Source organism: Alligator sinensis, unplaced genomic scaffold (genome assembly GCF_000455745.1).
Source record: "Alligator sinensis unplaced genomic scaffold, ASM45574v1 scaffold109_1, whole genome shotgun sequence".
Classification (NCBI taxonomy): Eukaryota; Metazoa; Chordata; order Crocodylia; family Alligatoridae; genus Alligator; species Alligator sinensis.
In genome coordinates, this window is record NW_005841852.1 from 1,418,228 (window position 1) to 1,426,642 (window position 8,415).

An 8,415-nucleotide genomic window follows, 5' to 3' on the forward strand; every position below is an offset into this window, starting at 1 on the left:
AGGTCCTTCACCTGGGTAGGAAGAACAATCACCATATCTATATGATGGGTGGTGGTACACTGGCTGGCACTGCACCCGAAAAAGACCAAGGGGTGTCAATTGACCAGATGATGAATATGAGCCACCAGTGTGATGAAGTCGCCAACAGGGCAAATAAAGCTCTGGCATGCATCAGCAGATGTCTCGCCAACAGATCCAGAGAGATGCTCCTCCCCCTCTATTTGGCATTGGTGAGGCCACAGCTGGAGTACTGTGTCCAGTTCTGGGCACTGCACTTCAAGGAGGATGTGGACGTGCTTGAAATGGTGCAGAGAAGGGCCACCTGCTTGATTAAGGGCCTGGGGGATAGGCCTTATGAGGAGAGACTTCAGGATCTGGGTTTATCAGTCTGAGTAAAAAGAAGGCTGAAGGGTGACTTGATAGCTGCCTACAAATATGTCAAGGGAGAACACCAGCATCTGGGAGAGCAACTTTTCAGAAAAGCATCTGCTGGGAGGACGAGGACCAACGGGCACAAGTTAGTCAAGGAAAAGTTTAAGCTAGACATAAGGAAAAACTTATTTTCCGCATGGGTAATTAGAATCTGGAAACACACTTCCAGCGGTAGTCGTGCAGTCACCACGGTGTTCAAAGAGGAGGCTGGACAAGCACCTTGATGAGCTCATTTGAGCCCAATTAGCTCCTGCCCATGGCAGGGGACTGGACTTGATCTTACAGGTCCCTTCCGGTTCTGCTTTCTATGATTCTATAATCCTGCATGAGGAAGGGGAGGAATGAATTGGGAAACCCAGTTTCCAGCACCATACACTGTGAATAAAGCTGCCACTGGTCAAAGCCAGGCAAAGTGCTGAAATGACATCTTGATGATACACAAGGAGCAACAAACACCAAAACAAAACACATGCAGCCCAAAATCTATGCTGCCTGCAGATCAAATGGCATATTTCAGGGGTTAGCGAGGGGCCTGATCCTTGCTGTAGCAGTGCAGTCTCAGTCCCATCTCTGCCGTTTGCCCCAAAGCGTGCATGCCAAGTAAAATGCTTTCATATGCCACGCTCTGGCACCCGTGCTGAGGGTTGCCTACCCCTGGTGTATTTTGTCGCAAGCCAGGTTATGTCCCAGGTACAGACACACATGAAAAATGCTGCAACACAGACACACCCAACTAAAACACTGCGAAGGTACCAGAGCGGTTAATGAGACCTCTGTCTTCAGAGAAGGGCAGCTGAGAAGAGCTGCAACACTGCAACATAAATCTTTGAAGAACCTAAGTGCTTGGCATACCACATAATCACAGCTCTAAAAGGGGCACTTTGGAGATCACTAAAGCAGTTCTCCAGGAGGTTGATAGAGACCAGGGCAGGAAAGAAATCCCAGTGACTGGATCCTTTACTTCCATTACTCAGTAAAGCTTGTAGTACAAAGCTAGCGAACACCTGAAGATTCCACATGGAATGAGCACATATCCAAAAACATTCAAGAAGGAGGTCACCTCTAACCCTGGATGAGGAATACATAGAATGCCTCCTACTAGAGCCTACCTGAGGGATAACTTCTGACCCTGTATCTGGGGCCAGGGAACTCATAATAGAGCTAAAGCACACCTAACACTCAGGATAAGGTAGCTGCACATTTAAGTATGCTCAGGAGAGATTAAAGTGACTTAAAAAGGGCCTGGCACCAGAGGGACAGTGAGTATCTGTGAATCCATCACTTACTAACCTCAGAATCTACACTGCCTTGTGTCCAGGAAACAAAGGCAGGGACCAGAGTGCCCTGGCAGAACTGAGGGCAGATCACTATAATACTGAAGTTGAGTATAGTATGCCAGTGACGGCACAAGAGCTGTAACCACTACAGAACATAGTAACAGCAGTAGTATAACCAGATATGTGATACACCATTGCACCACACAGCAATAAAACCTAAGAATCCAACAAGAGGCAGCTCAGTTACTTAATCCCACGCCATCTCTAAAGCCTGTATACAAGGAGTACTATGCCTCAGTGCCCTCAAACATCCAGCCACACTTCTGAGAAGAGCTCGTGGTTTTGGCCGCACAAGAGAACAGCTTCTGAGCAAACAGGGGGCAGCAGGACAAAAAGGGTGAGGCAAGCAGAAAATTAATTCCACTTTACTGAACGACCCATAAAAACCCACATAAATTATTAATCTCCAACCAACAAAGTCTCCAGCTTCCACAGTCCTGACTTGAGAAACAAGCTACTCCCCAGAGCCAGACCCTGCTGTGCTTCACAAACTCCACTTGCTCCTCCAAATAAATGCAATGCCCCTAGTGGACGTGGGATACTCCTCCCTACTTCTCTTTTTCCACAGCCCCAGCTGGAGAGCACAGGCCTTCACCTATGCACACATCCTTATTCTGTGCCTTGCTTCCCCTGCCAGTTAATTATCCAAGTCACCATAAACACAAAATCCTTCCAAATGCCTCCGTTTGAAATGGAGTTATGTTTTTAATAGCCATAAATTACCACACTGACTGGCGTTCTGCAACTATTCTACTTCTGGAGAAACTGTATCAGCAGTACCTCCTTTTGAGCTGGGAGGGCACAAACCAGTGGTTCTCAGCATTCTTATACTCAAAACAAGGCATTCCCCAGGAAGTGCCAGCTTTTAGTTTTCACACTTTTTTGGTTACAGAAAAAAAAAATACTAGAGCAATTTTTCTGTTGCAAGGAACTCAGACAAACAGCAGGTCAGACTATTTTGGACACTACAGATTCCCATTTGGGGTTCATCTTGTGAATTATGGTTTGTACACCCAGCAGTACTAACTGCATCACACCCTAAGGCAACCTTGAAAGGATGTCAAGACACTCCTGGCTGTCAACACCCTAGTTGAGAATCACTCCTGTAAGCAGTGGGACATGGAGCTAAATAAATACTATTCCACCTGTGCACACCTAACTCGCACTTACACAGCCACTTAACTGTAATTTTTAGCATTTATGTCATTTAGATTTTGCATAGGTAGACTCATTCTGCATTTCCCTTTGAACGTGTTCAATAGGCTGCATGCTGGCTGTATAGCATCTGGAGGAATGAGAAGCTCCCAGGCATGCACAAAACACCAGGCAAGTCCTGAAACTTTAGTTGCACAAAAAAAATGCAATTAGTAAGAGCTGGTTAGCAGAGAAGGGCAGGCCTCCCGCTTTTTAGTGGAATAGTGGTGTTAAAACATTTGCCTAAGGAGCAGGAGACCCAGGTTCTACATTTCCCTCACCCATACAGGGTTTCAGCCTTTACCTCCTACTTCCCAGCCAAAGGCTCTAACCACCAGGTCATAAGCCAGACACTGCCTAGAGCAGCACTTCCTAACTGGTGTGCTGCACGTGAGGCACATCCAGGTGTGCCATGACATTTTGGGCTGGAGCTACACCCCCTGCCTGCTGCTGCTGCAGGCAGACAGAGGGGTGGGGATGTGGCTCCAGCCAATGATTCAAATGCTGTGCCACTTGCTTCCCACTGCTTGCTACCACCTCCCCCCAGTCTGCAGCATTCAGCCACTCCCCACCCTCCTGCCAACCCCCACCCTTGCTCGGCCAGTGTGCTGTGGAGTGAGGGAGGCCATGTAAGTGTGCTGCAGGGTGAAAAAGGTTGGGAAATGCTGGCCCAGAGCACCTTCCCCCACTACTGGAGCTGGCCCACTAGGCAGCTGGAGAAGAAAGATAGGCAGGTCCAGGAGGAGAGAAAGCCAGAGGAAGTGTAGCTCAGCAAGCTGGATGCAGCCCTAGAAAGAAGGGGTCCTGGGTTCTTGCCTGAAGTCTTGCTCCCAATGGGTTAAAAGCCCCTCTCAGTACCATTTACTGATTTTATTCAATGATCCAATGAACATGAGACATAAGGTACAGTGGGACACCTTTACGAGAAGAGCTGGGGCATGTTCTGGGCAATACCTAGCCTAGGGGCTGGTGGTTACAGCACTTTGATAGCATGCACAAGATGCAGGTTTAAACTGTCTCTAGGTGAAATGGGCCAATAACCCAGATCCTCATATTCTCTCAACATACAGCCTAACCTAGGCTAGTGGACTAGAAAAGTGGGAAGGCCAGCCTCCTCCTCCCCCGCCACCAGCGTGTGCACAGGTTTTGTTGCCACGTATAGCAACAGAATCTAAACTGGGTGCAAGATCCTATAAATGCTGTTATGAAGCTACTTAAAATACTTCAGCTTGGGGAAAAATCCTATTTCATGTTGATGCGTCTTTCTACTTTTAAGCTTTCTACCTTAGCCAGGATGGTTGTGAACTGTGGTCACTGCCATCTGGTAACATGGCTCTTACTAAACTCTTCACTAAAGGCATACACACAATTCATAACCTTTAGCTCAGGGGCGGGCAAAATACAGCCCACAGGCCGGATCTGGCCCACTAGGCCATTCTATCCAGCCCATGAGGCCCCTAAAAAAAAATTAGTAAGTTAATATTAATTTGCTCCTGGCTGCCTGACAAAGCTGACAGGAGACAGGGGCAGTAGGATCCAGAGGGAGCCCTCAGCAGAACTGAGCAGCCCAGCCCCGCCCCCCCCCTGCCATTTCACTCTCTTCCTGCCCCTGCCCTGCTCTGGCACTACGTGGCTCCCAACTTCATCACTGGACTAGGAAGCAAGGGACTGTGCCAGTATGTGCGTCTGTGCAGGCAGGCAGGGGCAGAGCGTCTGTGTGCACACGTGCGTGTGTTCATAGGGTGAGTCCCACACGCACACCCCACCATACACATACACCCATACCTCCCTCGCAGTACCATACATGCAGACTCCCAGACCCTCATCCCCTCATACAACCCAGCCACCCTCCCACAAACCCCATACCCACCCACACCCCACCACAAACCTATACCCTCCCCCACACAATATACAAGTGTAAGACTTCATTTTGAACTATTGTGCAATCACCTCTATGTACACTACACAAACGCATGTAAATCAGGACAAAAATATTTTTTGAAATCAAATTAATGAATGCTGTAGATGTTTACTTTTTAGAATATAATTTAGTATTTTTCTGGTTCTGAGATGGCAAAACCCCTTGATGAAAGGAGTACTTCCAGGGACAACGGGAGGACTTCAGGTGGCAAATGTCAGGGCTTAGGGGGTGGGACTTCTGGTCACAAGATGGTGACCAGGGGCAGGGCACCTGTCAAGGGGCAGGTCAACCCATGCGGCCCGTGACAGCTTGCCAAAACTTGGTAAGTGGCCCGCCACCCAAAATAATTGCCCACCCCTGCTCTAGCTCCTCCTTTCTCCTCCCCAGAAAAAAAGAAACAAAGTAGTGGTTTGGTCTTTCTTTCTTTTAATTCTAGATGGACCCACTCTGTGACAAGACAGAGGGCTCTAGAGAAGGGCCAGGTCTTTGGCTAGGTCTGCAGCATTAATTTCTAGGCCATTAAGCTAGCATTTTTCAAAAGCATGAAATCCACCAGTTAGAAAGAAATAAAACAGAGCACAATACAGAGGCAGCTAGCCCCCACCATACTTACACAGCAGAGACTAATCACCACAAAGCCCGCAAAGCTAAAAGTACACAAGGTACCGAAAGTACACCAGCCCCAATACTGACAGGAAGGCATTTTCATATAACTACTCAGGAACGGTGCAACTATCTCACTGGTTAGCCTGACCGAACATTCACTTAGGAATCACCACTGATTTTTGTTTGGCTGGAGGGAAGGATTATTATAGAAGCTGTTAGGTAGGTATGTTTTGCCAGTAATAATTCAGAAGCCTAAAGGACCTTTGTAGTCAGACCCCATAATTTTCCTTCCTTTCACTAAATGGAGACAAAAGCTATAAGCCTTTTGACTAGGAGATCCCAATCTTAACTGCAAGGAGCAGTTCCTCCCTTGGGCACTGTTCGTCAAAGCAAGCCTAGAGTCAGCCTGCTATAAAGCAAACCTAGCACATCCCTCATCTCCTGCCTGGCCATCCTTGCATCCTGTGAAACCAAAACCCCACCTCATAGCCAACAGTGCTGAGCATGTGTCAGCCACATCTTGCAGAGCTGCAGGCCACATCCACCCTGTGCTCCTGCAGCAGTGATCCTTCCCTGTCAGCTCTACAATACAATGAGACTTCACTCACATTAACCCTGTAATTCAATGCACCCCTCATGCTCTGGCACTCCTGCAGCACACAGCCCTATCTGAAGCCCCTCTCTTAGCTTCACCTCCTGCAGGGCTACACTCCCCAGATATTGTGGGAGACAAGCCCTCCATCCTCTAGCCATCAGCCCTGCTCAGGGATTCAGCATGGGGAGTCCTGATCCTCTTCTCCAATACCACCAGTCTTTACACTGCAGTTTACAATATCACATGTTCAGCTGATAATTTGGGACCCAAGCCAAGAGTCACTACAGTGCATGAGGGCAGGAGATCTAACATGTTTTTGTTTCATGTGACCAGCTTACCAGCAACTTCACCAAGAGCAAGAAAGGGACTTCCCCTCCTGCCCCAGATACACCCCTTTCCCAGGCACTCTTCTTGATCTCAGAGGCAAAGGGAGTTCACAGCAAAGGCCTAGGCCAGGGGTGGGCAAAATCCAGCCTGTGCCAGGCACTCATTTAGCCCGCGGCACCACCTCCCCACAAACAAATTGCACCTTGCCCAGCCCCTCTGCGCATGAGGGTGGAAATGAGTCGCCCAGGTGTACAAGCCCCCAACATAACCCTACTGGGTCTCGCTTCCACCCTCTTGGGCAGACACGCTTTGCCCAGCCAGCAGCTTCTGGGCAGGGCTCCTGCTGCAGACGGAACCTGCTCACTCAGGCCAGCAGGTAAGGAAGCCCGGGAGGGGGCGGGCAGCAGCAGCTGGAGTTCCAGCTGGGCAGAAGCAAGTGCAACGCAGAGCCTGCACCTAGAGGAGCAGCAGGAGCATGAAACTTAGCTAGGCAGGGGGTGAGGGGGGCAGAAGTGAGAGGGGTGTTGGGACCCTCTGCACATCTGTACATACTCCGCCCCCCCATGGCATGCAGGCCCAGCTGCTGGCATTAGGCGGGGAAGTCATGGCATTCATGCCTAGTATGGGGGGAAGGAGCGGAGCCTGCCCTATTGCCAAGACTTTGCACTGCGATCCTGCAGCTCCACCACTCACAGCAAGGGAAGCCCCACGCTGGAGCCTGCTGCCTCCCTCACTCCCTTCTACGGAGGTCTCCGCACTCTGCCAGGAGTGGAGGGAGCCCTGCCTCCTGCTTCTCCATGAAGTCCAGCGCAGTCCTTCCCCCACCGCGAGTGTGGAGCTGCAGGTGTGTGGCACAGAGCCCTTGTGATAGAAATGGCCAGTGTTGCACTATACACACAAACACACAATAAGAGTTTATTTTTCAGTTATTATGCAATCCCTTCTATAAACAGTCATAAATCATGAAAAAAATTTTGTAATAAAATTAAAATATATTATAGTAGGTGTTTGACTTGTAGTGTATAATTTGTTTTTTTTCTGGTTCTAAGATGGCAACCCCCCCCCCCCTTCCCAAAAGGAGTAGGGGGCTGGGGGGAAGGCCTAGCAAGGGGGAGAACTTCCAGGGGCAAAGGTCCTCAATTTACAACATTTCGCACTAACAACATGTATACAAATTGACACCCTGTTTCAACTTTATGACATCAGTTTTGACTTTACAATGCTCTGATGCGACGCCATGCCAGCAAACAAGTTCGCTAAGTCACTCATCTCCCTGGAGAACCTCTGTCCAAACTTCCTTGGACACTTCCTTTAAGAAAGCAGATGAGACTCCAGAAAAACCTGCAGCCAAGACTCCTGAGATGACTCTAGCCAAGAACCCTTCAAAAAGTCCAGCAAAGTCACCTCAAATAAGTCCTTTCAAATCAATATGATTGCTATTTACAATATAAATACATTAATGTAGCTATATTACTCATCTATAATAGAGTACAAAATTCTGGGGTATTTTTGGTGAAAATAGGGTATCAGGGCTTGGTTCAGGAACCAATCCCCAATTTATAACAGTGTTTCTTATGAGAAAATTGATTCCGAGTTGCAACGTTTTGACTTAAAACGCTGTTTTCAGGAACCAATTGTATCGTCAGTCCGAGGATTGCCTATATATCCTTAAATATAACCTTCTGGTGTTAAGTAAAGAGCCAATGTATACATGGATGGATAGACACACAGACAGAAGAGAAATCTATAGTACAGGCCTGGCCTCCACCTGAGCAAGCAGCCCTTTCAATTGTTGTCTACCAAAGAAAATGAATAAAGAAGAGAAAGGCATCTCTGGAGGAAAAAAGGAAATGAACCAGAACAGCTACCAAGCAGAACACAAGCTTTCACTTGTACTAAGCAACTCTCCCTATTGGGATTGTTGGCAAGTTTTAATTCTGGTGGGAAGTGTCAAACTGACAACAAGAGACTGAAGGCTTTTTTTTTTTTTTTTTTGGGGGGGG

General features: G+C 48.2%; 1 protein-coding gene across 8 annotated transcripts in view; it reads right to left on the reverse strand.

Moving 5' to 3' along the window:
* The window catches only part of CAMK2G (calcium/calmodulin dependent protein kinase II gamma), a 183,496-nt gene that overhangs the window by 113,815 nt on the left and 61,266 nt on the right, over positions 1-8,415 (reverse strand). The window lies entirely within an intron of this gene.